Here is a 17,711-nt window from a genome sequence, read left to right as displayed (position 1 = left end):
TTGATCCAGAGGAAGGCAAAAAACCCCATCTGAAGCCTCTCTAATTTGCCGCAGAGGGGAAAAAAATCCTTCCTGACTCCAAGATGGCAATCGGACCAGTCCCTGGATCAACTTGTACTAAGAGCTATCTCCCATAACCCTGTATTCCCTCATTTGCTAAGAATCCATCCAGCCCTTTCTTAAAGTTATATAATGTATCAGCCAGCACAACTGATTCAGGGAGGGAATTCCACAACTTCACAGCTCTCACAGTAAAAGATCCTTTCCGAATATTTAAACGGAACCTCCCTTCTTCTAAACGGAGTGGGTGCCCTTGTGTCCGTTGGAAGGACCTACTGGTAAATAAAACATTAGAAAGGTTATTATATGATCCCCTTATATATTTATACATAGTTATCATGTCACCTCTTAAGCGCCTCTTCTCCAGTGTAAACAGACCCAACTTGGCCAGTCTTTCCATACCCTTTCCAACTTAGTTGCCCTTCTCTGGACCCTCTCTAACTCAATCATGTCCCGTTTAAGCACTGGAGACCAGAACTGAACAGCATATTCTAGATGGGGCCTTACCAGTGCTCTGTAAAGGGGAAGAATAACCCCCTTCTCCCGTGAATCTATACCCCTTTTAATACAGCTCAAAACCTTGTTTGCCCTTGCAGCTGCTGCCTGGTATTGCTTGCTACAGCCAAGTTTATTATCTACAAGGACTCCAAGGTCCTTCTCCATTATGGATTTGCCTAGTGCAGTCCCATTAAAGGAACAGTAACACCAAAAAATGAAAGTGTATAAAAGTAACTAAAATGTGCTGCTGCCGTGCACTGGTAAAAGTTGTGTGTTTATTTCAGAAAGTCTACTATAATTTATATAAATAAGCTGCTGTGTAGTATGGGGGCAGCCATTCAAAGGAGAAAAGGCACAGGCACATAGCAGATAACAGATAAAACACTATTGTATTCTACAGAACTTATCTGTTATCTGCTATGTAACCTGTGCCTTTTCTCCTTTTTTCCAGCTTGAATGGCTGCCCCCGTGGCTACACAGCAGCTTATTATATAAATTATAGTAGTGTTACTGTAGCAAACACACCAGTTTTACCAGTGCAGGGCAACAGTGCATTATATTTTTATTACTTTAAAGTACTTTTATTTTTGGTGTTACTGTTCCTTTAAGGGTATAAGTGGCTTGCATATTTTTACATCCCAGGTGCATGACCTTACATTTATCCACATTAAATCTCATCTGCCACTTAGCCGCCCAGATTGCCAGTTGGTCAAGATCCTGCTGCAAGGATGCCACATCCTGGATAGAATTGACTGGTCTGCAGAGTTTTGTGTCATCTGCAAACACTGATACATTACTTATAATACCCTCCCCCAAGTCATTTATGAACAAATTAAACAAAAGTGAACCCAGTACAGAACCCTGAGGGACCCCACTGAGAACCTTATTCCAAGTAGAGAATGTACCATTAACAACCACCCTCTGTACCCGATCCTGTAGCCAGTTTTCTATCCATGTGCAAATAACTTCACTAAGACCAATAGACCTTAGTTTAGAAAGCAGTCGTTTGTGGGGAACGGTATCAAATGCTTTGGCAAAATCCAAATAGATTATATCTACTGCATCCCCACTGTCCAGCTCATCATAAAAAGCAATTAAATTGGTCTGACATGACCTGTCCTTCATAAAGCCATGCTGATTACTGCTCATAATGGCATTCTCCAGTACATAATTTTGTATGTGATCCCTTAACAAACTTTCAAATAACTTGCCCACCACGGATGTCAAACTTACAGGCCTATAATTGCCAGGCTGAGATCTAACTCCCTTTTTAAATATAGGAATGACATTCACCTTCTTCCAATCCCTAGGTACCATACCTGATGAAAGCGAGTCTGAGAATATCAGAAACAAGGGCCACTGTAATTCTGCCCCTAGCTCTTTCAGTACCCGAGGGTGTATTCCATCTGGCCCAGGTGCCTTGTTTACATTTATCTTGTGTAACCCTTTAAGCACCATATCCTGTGTCAACCACTGTGTAGTTAGAGCTGAGGCAACAGTGCAGCTATTGGGTGGGACTTGGCACTCTGGCTCCTCTACTGTATACACAGAAGAAAAGAACTGGTTAAGCACATCTGCCTTTTGTGTATCCGCTGTAACCATATTGTTGCTATAACTCAATGGGGCCACACCCTCAACCTGCATCTTTTTACTATTAATATACTTAAACTTTTTGGGTTAGTCTTGGCCTCTGCCGAGATGCGCTCCTCATTTTCTATCTTTGCCTTCCGGATTGCTGTTTTACAACACTTGTTATAGTGTTTATATTCATTAAACGCAGCTACTGTCCCCTCTGACTTATATTTCTTAAAAGCTTTCCTTTTTTTCCCTATTAACTTCTTTACCTCAGAGTTAAGCCACATAGGGTGATTCTTAACACTTCTACTTTTTCTTATTAATGGAATAAATTGAGAACAGTAATGATTTAATATCATTTTAAATGACAACCATTTCTGCTCTGTGTTTTTATCAGAAAACATAATGTCCCAATCTATGCCCTGAAGCGCTGCCCTTAAGGAGCTAAAATTTGCCTTCCTAAAATTCATTGTCTTTGTTGCCCCCGTGTAAATTTATTTCCTGCACCAAACATCAAATGAAATAACATTATGGTCACTATTACCCAGGGGTTCAACCACTTGCACATTTGCTATACGTTCTGGGTCATTAGAGATCACTAGATCCAATATAGCATTGTTCCTGGTTGGCTCCTCAACAACCTGTGACATAAAGTTGTCATGCAGCAAGTTTATAAACTTGTTCCCATTTACTGTCCTGGCAGTACTATGGCTCAAGTCAATATCAGGATAATTAAAATCTCCCATTATTATCACTTGCCCCAAACTAGCAGCCTTTTCTATTTGCAAAAGGAGCTGAGCCTCCTCCTCCTCACTTACATTAGGGGGTCTATAGCATACCTCTACAATTAGTTTGGTAGATTCTTTACTATCTGTGAGAAGCTCAACCCATAAGGATTCAGCTCCCTCTGTTACCCCCATCACTTTCTCTTTAATATTTGCTTTTAATCCCTGCTTAACAAACAGACACACTCCTCCTCCTTTTCTATTGCCCCTGTCCCTCCGAAAGGGGATTTATTCTGTGTATTTCTATCATAAGTCCATTTAAAGGAGAAGGAAAGGCTACATAAGAGTTAATCTCAAGCTGCAGGCGGAGATAAAACTAACTACCTACTACTACTATCATGTGACGAGCAGCAAAAACCGGCACCCCAACAGGGCGGGATGCTGCACTGACAGTACGGGCCTACGAGAAAAGTATTTTTTAGGTAAGAAAATCTTCCTTTCTTGGTCGGCCCTACCTGTCAGTGCAGGATGACTGGGGATGTCCCAAAGCCGTCCAAAAAAGTAAGGGGGTAGTGAACATTAACAGATGGAGAACAAAAACTTGATAACTGATAATGCAGGAGCTAGCTATGTGCTATTGCTGCTTATAGCACCTTCCTGCCAAAGGCCGCCTCTGAGGAGGCCATGACATCTAGTCTATAGAACTTTGAAAAAGTGTGTAAGGAGCTCCAAGTAGCTGCCTTGCAAATGGCTTCTGCTGAAGCAAAATTATGAAGCGCCCAGGAAGCACTAATTTTTCTAGTGGAATGCGCTTTAACTGAAAATGGAGCCTCTCTTTCCATGACCCTATAGGCTTCAATTATGGTTTGCACTATCCAAAGTGCTATGGAGCGTTTAGAGGCCTGTTGACCTCTTTTATTGTTTCCGAACAGAACAAATAGGGAATCTGAATGTCTGAGGTCAGCTGTTCTGTGTAGATAAAACTTTAATGCTCTTACAGTGTCCAGTGAATGGAGTTGTTTTTCTCGATCATTGGTGGGTTTAGGGCAGAATGACGGTAGAATGATTTCTTCGTTGATATGGAACTTTGATGTAACCTTAGGGAGGTGAGATGGCATGGTACGGAGTACCACCTTATCCTGATGAAATATAGTCCAAGGCTTTAGATATGACAGGGCCGCCAAATCTGAAACTCTCCTAGCTGAACATATTGCAAGGAGGAAAGCTACTTTCCAGGTCAGGAATTTCAGATCCACCGAACCCATAGGTTCGAATGGGGCTCTCTGAAGGGCCCGAAGTACCAAATTGAGGTCCCAGGGAGGGATTGGATCTCTCACTGGGGGACGAATCTTTTGAAGTGCCTGGAAGAATTATTTAACTTCTGGAAGACTGGCCCACTGTTTGTGGAATAGAGCTGAAAGTGCAGAAGTCTGAACCTTAAGTGCTAAAGTACTTATTTTTTTGTCCACACCTTCTTGTAGGAAGTCTAAAATGTGGGTGGATACGCATGATTGCCAACGTATATTGCGTGCTTGGCTCCAATTGAGAAATCGCTTCCACACTTTGTGATATACTGCATAGGTAGATTGTTTCCTCGCCGTCAGCAATGTCTGAATTACTTGGTTTGAGAATCCCTCTTGTTTCCATATTCTGGCTTCAACATCCAAGCCGTTAAATTCAGCTTGTGTAGATTCTCTGCTGTCGCCGGACCCTGTGACAGAAGATCGGAAGATAAGGGAATGGTCCATGGTTGTTCCGCTGACATCTGAATTAGTTCCGCAAACCAAGCTCTGCGTGGCCACCATGGGGCTATGAGGATGGTGGGAACTCTTTCTCTCCTGATCTTGTGTAGTAGGCGAGGTATGAGTGGTATGGGAGGGAACGCATAAGCTAGTTGACAGTGCCATGGGCTGGTGAGTGCGTCTAACCCCTCCACCATCGGGTCGTGTACCTTTGATAGGAACCTTGGGGTCTGTGAGTTGAACCGGGATGCCATGACGTCTAGGCATGGCTGGCCCCATTTGGCTACTAACTGTTGGAAGATTTCTTCCTTGAGTTTCCATTCCCCTGGGTCCAGTGTGGTGCGACTTAAGTAATCCGCTTCCCAGTTCTGGATGCCCGGAATGAATATTGCCGATAGGAGTACTCGGTGTGTTTCTGCCCAAGTCATGATCCGGGATACTTCTCGGAGCGCGGACGCACTTCTTGTGCCTCCTTGCCGATTTAAGTAAGCCACCGTGGTGCTATTGTCTGACTGTATTCGTACATGTTTTCCCTTCATGGCTGCCTGCCAATGACTGAGGGCGTAGAATACTCCCTTTATCTCTAATGCGTTTATGTGAAGCTTGAGTTCTTGTTGTGACCATGTGCCCTGACAAACCTTTGGTGGCCAGGTCGCTCCCCATCCCATCCGACTGGCATCCGTCGTGACTCGTGACCACCTCCTGAACTGGGCGGTCCCAGCTTCTGCCTTGTGTGAGGTTGGGGAGGTGCATCCACCAAGTCAGGCTTTGCTTTGCTTTGTTGGATAGCTTGATTAATTGTGAGAGGTCCTGATGATTCTTGTTCCATCGCCTTAGGAACTCCCATTGGAGTGGTTGCAGATGAAATTTCGCAAATGGTATCGCCTCTATGCTGGCCGCCATTAGGCCCAGCAATCTGAGGATGTAGTGAGCTGATGTTTGAGGTTGTAACCGTAGATCCTTTGCTGTCTGCTGGAGTGTGACTGCTTTGTGCCATGGAAGGAACACTTTCTTGACTGTTGTGCTGATTTGCATACCTAGGAACTCTAATTCTTGCGTCGGGCTGATGAGGCTTTTCTTGTAATTGATTAGCCAACCATGATGTTGCAGCTGGTGAAGGCATTCCCGTGTGGGAGTTGGCTTCCTTCTCCGACTGTGCCGTGAGTATAAGATCGTCGAGATAGGCCGTGACGTGAATGCCTTGAAGTCTGACAACTGCTAGCAGTGCCCCTAGGACTTTGGTAAATACCCTTGGGGCAGACGTCAATCCGAAAGACAGTGCTTGGAACTGGTAGTGCGATTGCCCCAGGGTGAACCGAAGAAATCTCTGGTGAAAGGGATTGATGGGAATGTGGATGTATGCGTCTTTGATGTCGATTTTTGACATAAAGACGTTTGGTGTTAAGCCTCTTATGATGGAGGGAAGTGACTCCATTTTGAAGCGTTCGTATCGTACAAATTTGTTGAGCGGGTGTAAGTTGAGAACTCCACCATCTTTCTTTGACACTAGGAATATGTTGGAGTAAAATCCGTGGAAATGGTATTCCTGTGGTACTGGGGATATTACATTGTTGTTTTGCAAATCCTGGATTATGTTGAGCAATGCTTTTTGTTTGGTTGGGTCGGCTGGAATGGAGGATGTGACAAACCTGTGTTCTGGAGGTTTTTTGCAAATGGAATGCTGTAGCCGTGTTCCAGAATGTTTAGTACCCAGGCGTCTGTGATTGATTTTTTCCAGGTTTGCACAAAGGTGTTTAATCTTCCTCCTACTGGAGTTTGAACGATGCTGTGATTGTGAGGGTCAGGAATCCTGTCCCTTGATTGGTGTAAGCTTGCGGGAGGACTTGGGTTGGTTCTGTTCGGTTGGGATTATATTTGGGTTCTAGAGTTTCGCTGTTGCCTGTTGGTAGAAGGCCATGAGCAATGATGATAATTTCTTCTGTGTGATTCCCTTCTAGGTAGTTTCCCATGTGGTAAGAAGGCACCCTTGCTACCGGTGACTTCTGATATTATTTGTTTTAATTCTGGGCCAAATAACTGTGAACCGGTAAATTTTAGCGATGTGAGCTTGTGTTTTGAGGCTGTGTCGCCCGACCATTGGTGCAACCACAGGGCCCTGCGAGCCGTGACCAATGCTGCCGAGGCTCTGGCTGACAGTCTAGCTGTTTCCATGGCTGCCTCACCTAGAAATGCTAGGGCAGATTTGATTTTTTCTAGTTCAGTGGTAAATTCGTTAGGATCGTTGGGTGGGTGTCTCTGTAGTTCCTGACACCAGTATCTTGCCGTTCTGGCTACCGTGGCAGAAGCGGCCACTGGTCTCAAAATAGCCGCTGTGTTTTGGAACTCTTTCTTTAGTGCAGAGTCTATCTTCTTGTCCATTGGGTCCTTTAGATAACCTGCGTCCTCTGCTGGTAAAGTAGTATTGCGTGCCAACCTAACAATGGGTGGATCCACTTTTGGGATTTTGTCCCAATGCTTGTAATCATCCAGGATAGGATACGTTGCGAAAAACTTGTTTGGAATATTAGTCTTCTTATCAGGCTGTTGCCATTCTGATTCTACATATTTTACAATAGACTAACAAACTGGAAAGGCTCTGGCTTTTCTAGACGTATTGCCCAAGACCTTGTCCGCTTTTGAAACAGCTGTTTGCTCCTCCTTGATCTCTAATGTGGCAAAGATATCTTTAAGGATATTTTTTACTTCCTCAGGTTGTTTGGATGTGACATCTGATTCTATGTCACTTAACTCTACTGAAGAGTGGCCTGACAGTGAGCCAGAATCTTGTGAATGTGTGGGAGAAGTAGAGGGTCTACGCTTAGGTACCGGGGAGGTTGACCGTTTGCGTTTCCTAGTACTGGTCTCTGGTAAATGGGATGATAGTGCCTGCTGTACAGAGGATTGTACTGCGGATTGGATCCATGAATTTAAACTGGGAAATGTCAGAAGCTGGTAAGGGATTCTGTGCTGTTAATGGTGCTGTCGTGTCAAGAACATCTGGAGGTGTGTTATGTGCCTGGGACTGGGAGTCCAGACTGGCATGCACCATAGCCGTAGTGGTCATTTTAGCTGTATCTGGCACTCTTTATGAGGAGAGGGGGAGTGATCCCTGGATTTAGCAGAAGTTTTAACCTGTTTTTTTTATTTTAGCTTTTATTTTGCGAGGTCTATCAGGGAGATTAATCTCCTCAATTAGTGAAAAAGTTCCTCCTCTGGAGTAGACATGTTAGGTACCTGTATTCTTGTATAACTGAATCAGGCTGCAGTATCTGTAGGCTTGAATTGTCACTGATAGTGGTGAAAGCCTTTCTGCTGATTTGAGCAGCTTGTTGATGCGCTGTATGGGCGATAAGGGGGGGCCCCGAGAGAGCGATGCACGCTCTGAGTAATGGCGCCTACCCTCCGTGTACTATATCGGGTACTTCCGGGCGCCTAGAAAGACGTAGGCGCATAGCGAGGAAAGCCCGGGAAGACACACATTAAGTGTGTCTATTGCCGAAGGAGCCGGTTAGTGCCCTAACGTGGGGAGCACACAGTGGGCTCAACCTGGTTGGGGCTTGTAACTGCAATGTAGCAGGAGCACTTACGGGGGGCTCTTAGTTTACCTGTGCCTTGTATCCGTCCTGGAAGGCAGGGAGCACTCACCAGGGTGCTACCGTTTCTTTTTCAGCGTTGCATCTGGGAGCACACACAGAGGGGCTGCACCAGATAGGATTGTTGTAGGAAAAAACAAGTAATAAAAATGAATGAAAAGTAAGAAAGGAAAAAAATGTTTTAGGAGATAGGAAAGTTGCTGCCTCCAAGGCAGGACAAACTGAAAAAACTGGAGGAAGAGGTGGAGCCACAGTGGAGAGAGATGGGAAAAGTTTCTTCAGTTTGTCCTGCCTCCAGAGAGGATCAACTTAACCCCAGTCGTTCTGCACTGACAGGTAGGGTCGACCGAGAAAGTTCCCATGATGCATCACTCCTGCACAGACACTATGACCAGGAACAGAGGCGGCGCCTGCGCATGTCTATGATCAGTGGGCGCGCACAAGCAGGCACGCTCCCCATTCATCACCCTCTGAGCCGGCCCCTATGAGTGCCCACCATAAGCAAGCGTCCGTTTGCTATGGTGAAGTGCTATAAACAGAAGTGATCTGGTGGCACTGATTTTACCACTGGATTTACCCTTTAGCTGCTGGGCTGCACATAAAGAAGGAAATTCAGGTCTGTAAGCTCTTTTCATATGTCAAAATCAGTACAGTTATATTAATTAATTTCTAGCAATTTGCCATAATTAGATACAATACTTTTATTCACAGTTAATTATTTAATTTCTTTATTAACAATATTAATTTTAATAAGTTTGTTTATGACCATTTTAATAAAGATAACTTATAGCAATATAAACTGTATATTTTTAAATAGATTTATTTCAATTGTAAGATAAATTTTGTTTTTATTTTTGTTTGTGTGGGGTTTAGCAGAAAAATAATTCCTATTGATTATTTATAGCGTGCTTCAGACAGTGTGTCTCTTAGCTACTATGTTACCATTGTTTATTTTGATTTGATTAAATGTGTTCAATTCAATCAGCCACTAATTAATTTAATTAGAGCAATCACTGTAATTCTTAATTCAGGGAGATTTTATTTATTTATTTATTTTTTACATTATCTAATGACATAGCTCTATTATTTTGGGTGGCCAATTATATATATATACACATGTATATAATTTTTTTTCCCCACTATTGATAAGTTGAGTAACCATATTTATTTTACCATCTAACAATACTACACTGTTATTTTTCTGTATGAAATCTTGTTGCTATGTAATTATTTATGATAAAAAACATGCATCTATAATTTGATGCATAGGCAGTCTCTGGATAAAACTTAGCTATGTCTGATAATATCTGTGTTACATATTTTTGTTTTTCCAGACTCATTTTAAAAAATGCCTAATTGAATAGTACAGGGGTGTCCACACCAAACTAGACAAAAAGAGAAATATCCAAATGTCACTTTACATTACTTTCCAAATGACCTCAATGCAATAATGAATTGGTTGAGAAAAACTGCGCAGTATGGTGATAATTTGGAATCAGTAGCTAACGAAATTCATCAATCAGCAAAAACAAGAAGACACAGAATTTGTTCTGTCCACTTCACAGAAGATTCGTTCATCGCCAAAGGTTCAAAAACAATGCTAAAAGCGAATGCTGTTCCCACGATTTTTGATATTCAGGCCACTCCAGTTTTAGTAACAGCTATGGAATCTACATCCTTCCAAAGTCACAAAAGAAGAAGAGTAGAGGATGATATTCCTTCCACCTCTCATACGATTGTGTGTATTGTCAAACATTTTATTACTGTTGCAACCCAAACTGAAGAAAAGATCTATGTTGATGTACCACATCCATGGATATGCAGATTGGTATTCATAAAGCCAGTGGTTCTGATAATCCACATTCACAGCTTGATATAGGAGTACAGACAGGAGATGATTCAGTGGCAGCCGAACCTTGGAGTATCCAAAAAGATCATGGCTATCCTGTTGCATTTTCCATGCCGATAAAATGTATGTTGGATATAGATAAACCTAATCCAAATTTACCAGGTAAAGACAAGCAAACAGTGCAAAAATCTAATTTGGAGGGAGAAGAGGAATTGTTTAAACTTACTGACAGTCAGCTATGTAGTAACCAGGCAATGGAGCCCAGTATAGAAGAAGAAAGGGACACATCTATTTATGAACCAGGAGGAAAGTGTTAGATTTACAGAAGATGATTCAACGTTTACTGAAAAAAAAGAGGAAATTCTTCAGCAAAGTTTTATAGTATTTGAAGAACTACTGGACCAACTTTTTTATCTAATAAAATGTTCTGGAGAACTTCCACAATAAAGTGTTGAAATACCGGCCTAAGAGAATTGCTTTTAAATTAGATTCCATGTACGCTAGGACAATGCTGGTAGTGCTATCACATAACAAAAATGTGAATTGTCCACAAGCTACCGTTCATTTTATCAAAAAGTTCCTGTTGGAGAAAAAAGATTTAAAATAGTCTTTCCTAAACAGAAAAAAGAATGGATAGCCAAACCTATTTTTGAAGAAATTAGTGATTTGCATCTGTTTGACATTATTTCAGATGCAGGCAAAATATTGAAAGGTGAGATTGTTCACCATTGGGAATGGTATAGCAAGGGATTACCAGAAAATATTGCATTCAAAAAAAGCACAACACTTCTTAACATCTTATGTACACTCAATAATGAGACAATTTTTTGGGGTAATACATAGCAAGATGATATGAAGCCAAACAAATGTTAGAATGTAAAAATTGTGATAATATAATTTGGTTGTATAGGTTGTATGGTTTTTGTTATCTAATGAATGTCACTTAAAAAATCAACCTTAAAAATACTTTTTTAATTTATTATTTTGGTCATTGACTATATTGTTGTGATCATGTAGATATAGTATATTATTACAAATATACTGGAGATTCCAATATTTACCACAACCAGGTAAAAGGAAACAACCACGGTTCTTTTCCAGAGATTAAGCAAATTTATTTTGATTATCCAGCCCAGAGACAGCAAATAATACAGAGTTCCTTTAAATGTGTCCACAGGATCTGTTCTATAGGGATTAGCCTTCAAAGGACTTCTCCCTAACCTAACTCATGAAAAATCAGCAATCCAGCTCCCTGGTTATACTGTTTGTATCCCATTGACCAAAATGGGGAATGGTTCTGATTGGCTCACAACAAGTTTAAACGTGTATCTTAATCTCATTGTTTTAGTTGAACCAACTCATTTCTTTAGATGTTTCTTTACCAATAACAACTGTATAAACAATTCCACTTTGAAATGCAAAAGACCCCTCCTCCAGATGGTTTCTCTGGGTATCACCTTGCACGTTAGCATATAAGTTAGTAATAACAGATACCAAGATAAGCATCCTGTATAGACCTAACTTATTTTGCATTTGATTAGAAGTGATTCTTTGAAGTAGGTAAAACTAGTATTTACATAGTTACATAGTTACATAGGGTTGAAAAAAGACCAGAGTCCATCAAGTTCAACCCATCCAAGTAAACCCAGCACACACAACCCACACCTACCAATCTATACACTCACATACATAAACTATATATACAACCACTAATACTAACTGTAGATATTAGTATCACAATAGCCTTGGATATTCTGATTGTTCAAGAACAGAATCCATAGGGTAGGCACTCACGATTTTCAAAGTTAAACTTGCCTGGGTGCAGTCCTTATGTATATGTACAAAAATCTTTCGAAAGTAGGCCGCTCCACACAGGACTTATGGTGAACAAAAAAATTTATTTGTAGAATATAACAATTACTAATTGTTACTGATTGTTCAAGAACTCATCCAGGCCCCTCTTAAAGGCATTAACAGAATCTGCCATTACCACATCTCTAGGAAGGGCATTCCACAACCTCACTGCCCTCACAGTGAAAAACCACCTACGCTGCTTCAAATGGAAGTTCCGTTCCTCTAATCTAAAGGGGTGACCTCTGGTGCGTTGATTGTTTTTATGGGAAAAGAGAACATCCCCCATCTGCCTATAATCCCCTCTAATGTACTTGTACAGAGTAATCATGTCCCCTCGCAAGCGCCTCTTTTCCAGAGAAAACAACCCCAACCTCGACAGTCTAACCTTTAAATCTTCCATCCCCTTTACCAGTTTAGTTGCACGTCTCTGCACTCTCTCCAGCTCATTAATATCCTTCTTAAGGACTGGAGCCCAAAACTGCACCGCATACTCAAGGTGAGGCCTTACCAGGGACCTATAAAGAGGCAAAATTATGTTTTCATCCCTTGAGTCAATGCCCTTTTTTATACAAGACAGCACTTTATTTGCTTTAGTAGCCACAGAATGACACTGCCTGGAATTAGACAACTTGTTATCAACACAAACCCCTAGATCCTTCTCCATTAAGGAAACCCCCAACACACTACCATTCAGTAGATAGTTCGCGTTTATATTATTTCTACCAAAATGCATAACTTTGCACTTATCAACATTGAACCTCATTTTCCAGTTTGCTGCCCAGTTTTCCAATTTTGTCAAATCGATCTGCAAAGCGGCAGCATCCTGCACAGAACTTATAGTTTTGCACAATTTTGTGTCATCAGCAAAAATAGAAACAGTACTGTCTATGCCCACCTCCAGGTCATTAATAAACAAGTTAAAAAGCAAAGGACCAAGGACTGACCCCTGCGGTACTCCACTAACCACACTGGTCCAATTAGAAAATGTTCCATTTACCACCACTCTTTGTACTCTATCCTTCAGCCAGTTCTCTATCCAATTACAAATATGATGTTCTAGGCCAATATTCTTTAATTTGATCATTAACCTTCTGTGAGGTACTGTATCAAACGCTTCAGCAAAGTCCAAGTAGATGACATCAACTGCCATTCCAGCATCGAGGTTCCTACTCACCTCCTCATAAAAGGCGACTAAATTAGTCTGTTACGCATAAAACCATGCTGGCACAAACTAATAGTATTGTGAATTGCAATGTATTGAAGTACCCTATCCCTTATTACCCCTTCCAAAAGTTTTCCTACTACTGATGTCAGACTAACAGGCCTATAGTTTTCAGGCTGAGAACGGGATCCCTTTTTAAATAACGGCACTCTCGGCACCACACCAGACCTCAACGAATCTTGAAAAATTAAGTGAAGAGGTTTGGCAATCATAGCACTCAGCTCATTTAATACCCTGGGATGAATCCCATCCGGTCCTGGACCTTTACATGTTCAAGTCTCTTTTGAATTTCCTCCCGAGTGACCCATGCGTCAGTAGCTAAATTACTAGAACTGGGAATATTAAAAGGGAAGCCTTCATTAGCTGGCTCCTCAGATGTATAGACAGATGAAAAATAAGAGTTCAAAATTTCTGCTTTTTCTCCGTCCTCATCAACCAACTTACCCCCCCGTGATAATAAGGTTCCCACCCCTTCTTGCTTCATTTTTTTACTATTTACATAATTAAAAAATAATTTTGGATTCTTTTAACTCCTAGCTGCAATATCCCTTTCCATCTCTATTTGGGTCATAAAAACTCAGGAATTACAGATAGATGTCTACTACTTGACTTGGAGCTACTGATAATGCTTTGAAGTAGTCAGGAACTACCAAGAATGTGTAAATTAATTTATACAGCTCTTACATTCAAATCCTGTGTGTAACACCTTTGTTTATCCCCATACATATTGCTACATATATGTCTTCCTAAAAAATGTTTTTGTAATGTGTAGAAAGTGTTATTATACAAGAATCACCCAAAAAAATGTTTATTTTTTAACACAATGTTTTTATTCTTTAAATAAAATATTTTCCATAAAATAATAAAAAAATATTTCTTTAAATTTATTTAAATAAATATAACATATTTAAAGAAAACCAGTATAAAAAAAAATTTAAACATTATAAATAACTTTGAACAATTGCAGTTATAATATTTTACTAATAAAATATCATAAATTCGGCTGCAAAATCACAGGCTTGTAGAAAGCCCACATATTGCCCTTTTGGGTCGGGGAATGCTGCTCTGATGGCCTTCACCGCACAAGCTGGTATCGCTTTCCGTTTACCAGACCCAAGATACCCGTATACCCATACGGTAAAGCTGCGATAGCAGCTTTTCTGATTGCCCTGTTGAGAAAAAGAATATAATATGTAAATAATTATAATTTATGAAAAAACATTTTAATAACCTCATATATGCAGCCTTATTGTGTTTCTTTTTCTTTTTACGGTTTGTGATTTTAAATGCCCAATCCGCTCTTTCTGGGTCAAGGATATCCATCTTAAATCGATCCCACTCGACAATACATGATGTGTCTTCGGGAATCAGGGCTTTAATCAACGGCTCCTCATGGCAACAAACGCATTTCACTGTCGGCATCGGAGAACAATTCCAACATAGACACCAGCTGTTCTTGCCAAGCCTATCCTCCTTTTTTTGGCTCTCAATGTCTTCTTCCTCCTCACCTGGTGTCCACGCTTTCTTTTTCTGTGTCCTCCTCCGATTTCTCTTCACTCTCAGTGACAGTGACTTTATTTGCATGCGTTGAATCTCTTGTAAAGTAATCGCGACTCTTTCATAATTCGGGGCGCTGCCGCATTCTTTGTAATAAGTCTTCATACTATAAAAATTTAATAATAGAAAAAGACAACAATTTTAAGTTGAACAAGATTTTACAGCTATGTACAATGCGGGCAAATTAGAGATAAAATATGCAAGATTTAATGTTAACATAATGCATGAGCTTACAGGTTTGAAGAATGAGTGTACAGGTTTTGAAAAAAATTAAATACCTTTTCTGCATGAGAAGTTGAGGTTGTTGGAATCTGTGATTCCTCACGAGACATTATCGAGATAATACTGTAAAAAAAAAAAGTGTAAAAAATTGCATTTACTTGCCCTTTAAACAGTGTAAAAAATTGCATTTACTTGCCCTTTATATAGTGTAAAAAAATGCATTTACCTGCACTTTATAGTGTAAAAAAATTGCATTTACTTGCACTTTACATACTGTAAAAAATTGCATTTACTTCCCTTTATATAGTGTAAAAAAACTGCATTTACTTGCCCTTTATATAGTGTAAAAAATTGCATTTACTTGCCCTTTAAACAGTGTAAAAATTGCATTAACTTGCCCTTTAAACAGTGTAAAAAATTGCATTTACTTGCCTTTATATAGTGTAAAAAAATTGCATTTACTTGCCCTTTAAACAGTGTAAAAATTGCATTAACTTGCCCTTTAAACAGTGTAAAAAATTGCATTTACTTGCCTTTATATAGTGTAAAAAATTGCATTTACTTGCCTTTATATAGTGTAAAAAATTGCATTTACTTGCCTCTTAAACAGTGTAAAAAATTGCATTTATTTGCTCTTTAAACAGTGTAAAAAATTGCATTTACTTGCCTTTATATAGTGTAAAAAATTGCATTTACTTGCCCTTTAAACAGTGTAAAAATTGCATTTACTTGCCCTTTAAACAGTGTAAAAAATTGCATTTACTTGCCTTTATATAGTGTAAAAAAAATTGCATTTACTTGCCCTTTATATAGTGTAAAAAAAAGCATTTACTTGCCCTTTAAACAGTGTAAAAATTGCATTAACTTGCACTTTACATACTGAAAAAATTACATTTACTTCCCTTTATATAGTGTAAAAAAATTGCATTTACTTGCCTTTATATAGTGTAAAAAAAATAGCATTTACTTGCCCTTTAAACAATGTAAAAATTGCATTAACTTGCCCTTTAAACAGTGTAAAAAATTGCATTTACTTGCCTTTATATAGTGTAAAAAATTGCATTTACTTGCCTTTTAAACAGTGTAAAAAAATTGCATTTATTTGCTCTTTAAACAGTGTAAAAAATTGCATTTACTTCCATTTAAACAGTGTAAAAAAATTGCATTTACTTCCCTTTATATAGTGTAAAAACATTGCATGTACTTGCCGCTTATATAGTGTAATAAATGCATTTACTTGCCCTTTAAACAGTGTCAAAAATTGCATTCACTTGCCCTTTAAACAGTGTCAAAAATTGCATTCACTTGCCCTTTAAACAGTGTCAAAAATTGCATTCACTTGCCCTTTAAACAGTGTAAAAACAGATGGAAAGATAGGCAATGATCCAGACTTACAATATTAATAACAGAAGCGACGATCGACGAGGTGCGGGCGTGCCTGCGCTGCTTGTGTATGTTAGGGGGTGCGCCCAGACGGACACGTGCCTAGGCTAGGGGGGGGAGGGAATGTTGCGCATGCTCAGTGTAGTGGGCTGAAGAAAAGGAAGTGGACATACCACTTCCAAGATGGCGGCGCCATTCTATACAGCGCACTGAAACTTTCTAGTAAGTTTTATAAAGTTATTTTTGCAATAATCAATCCAAAAATATAGCGTTTTTTTTTACAATAGTAGCACTATTGAATGCTACCATTTATATATTTTGCTTTTCCTTCTCCTTTAAATAGACTCCTGTAGCTCAAACTGCATTTGAAACACTTAAAACTATCGTTACTTCAGCACCAATTTTAATGCACCCTGACCTTCTGTTACCTTTCATAGCTACATAGGGTTGAAAAAGACCATCAAGTCCAACCCTTCCAAGTACAGCACACACAACCCTATACTGACCTATATATACACTACATACATAAACTATATATACTTAAATCGATACTAACTGTAGAATTTATCACAATAGCCTTGAATTTTATCCTTGTTCAAGAACTCATCCAGGCCCCCCTTATAGGCATTTACGGAATCTGCCATTACAACATGACTAAGAAGGGCATTCCACAACCTCACTGCCCTAAATGTAAGGGCCTGTAGAGCTATATACAGTGTACAATTGCTGAGTAGCCCGAAATGTAAGGGGTCTGTAGTGATTTACCCTGGCTATGTGTCATTTATGTATGGGTTACCTCCTCCCCCTTGACCCCAGACAAAAGACCCTCCCCTATCAAAAATTTAAAGCCTCCCCACTCCCTTACACAAGTGTCTTTTGCCCTCTGCCTTGGACCTCAGGCAGCAAGAATATTTTTTGAAAAAGGATTCATCTTAAAGGTTTTTGTTTTGTTTGTTTTCGAGATGGAGCCTGTGGACCCCGCTACCGCACTGCATGTATCTATGTGGGTGGGTGTATATGTGTGTCTGTGTTTATGCATATTTGGTCTGTAAATGTCAGATAATTTGGTGATCCTATACACAATGGACATCAAACTGTTTAGTGAACAGTGACTTTGATATGTAGGCTGTTTTGTCTTGTACATAATGCTATGTGAGAGATAAGATGCTTGAAAGTCGAAGATTTGAGACAATCTTTTAGAATTTTAATACATTTTTATAGAAACTGTTCAGTTCAGAAAAGCATTCCTGTTTGGTACTTATAAAGCTTTGATTACTTATTTTGCTGTTGTGTTTTCAATTGTACCAGCTTTAAACGCCTTATAAACTAAATCTGCAAAGTTTTTTCCCTTCATAATTATGGTAGCATGAATTACAATCCCACAGAGCAACCATGTAAATGCCTCCCAAGTGAATAAATATGCCCAATCAC

General features: G+C 39.8%; 1 long non-coding RNA gene across 1 annotated transcript; it reads right to left on the bottom strand.

Annotated features, from left to right (window-relative positions):
- Window positions 1-13,967: 13,967 nt before the first annotated feature.
- Window positions 13,968-16,427, bottom strand: LOC116410841. Its single transcript, XR_004222668.1, has 4 exons — window positions 16,293-16,427; window positions 14,954-15,020; window positions 14,627-14,781; window positions 13,968-14,287 (listed from the first exon to the last, which is right to left on the bottom strand). It is a non-coding gene; the product is annotated as an uncharacterized LOC116410841 (long non-coding RNA).
- Window positions 16,428-17,711: the final 1,284 nt, after the last annotated feature.

This window comes from Xenopus tropicalis, chromosome 5, assembly GCF_000004195.4.
Source record: "Xenopus tropicalis strain Nigerian chromosome 5, UCB_Xtro_10.0, whole genome shotgun sequence".
In the NCBI taxonomy this organism is placed as follows: domain Eukaryota; kingdom Metazoa; phylum Chordata; class Amphibia; order Anura; family Pipidae; genus Xenopus; species Xenopus tropicalis.
This window is presented reverse-complemented; position numbering and strand designations above follow the sequence as displayed.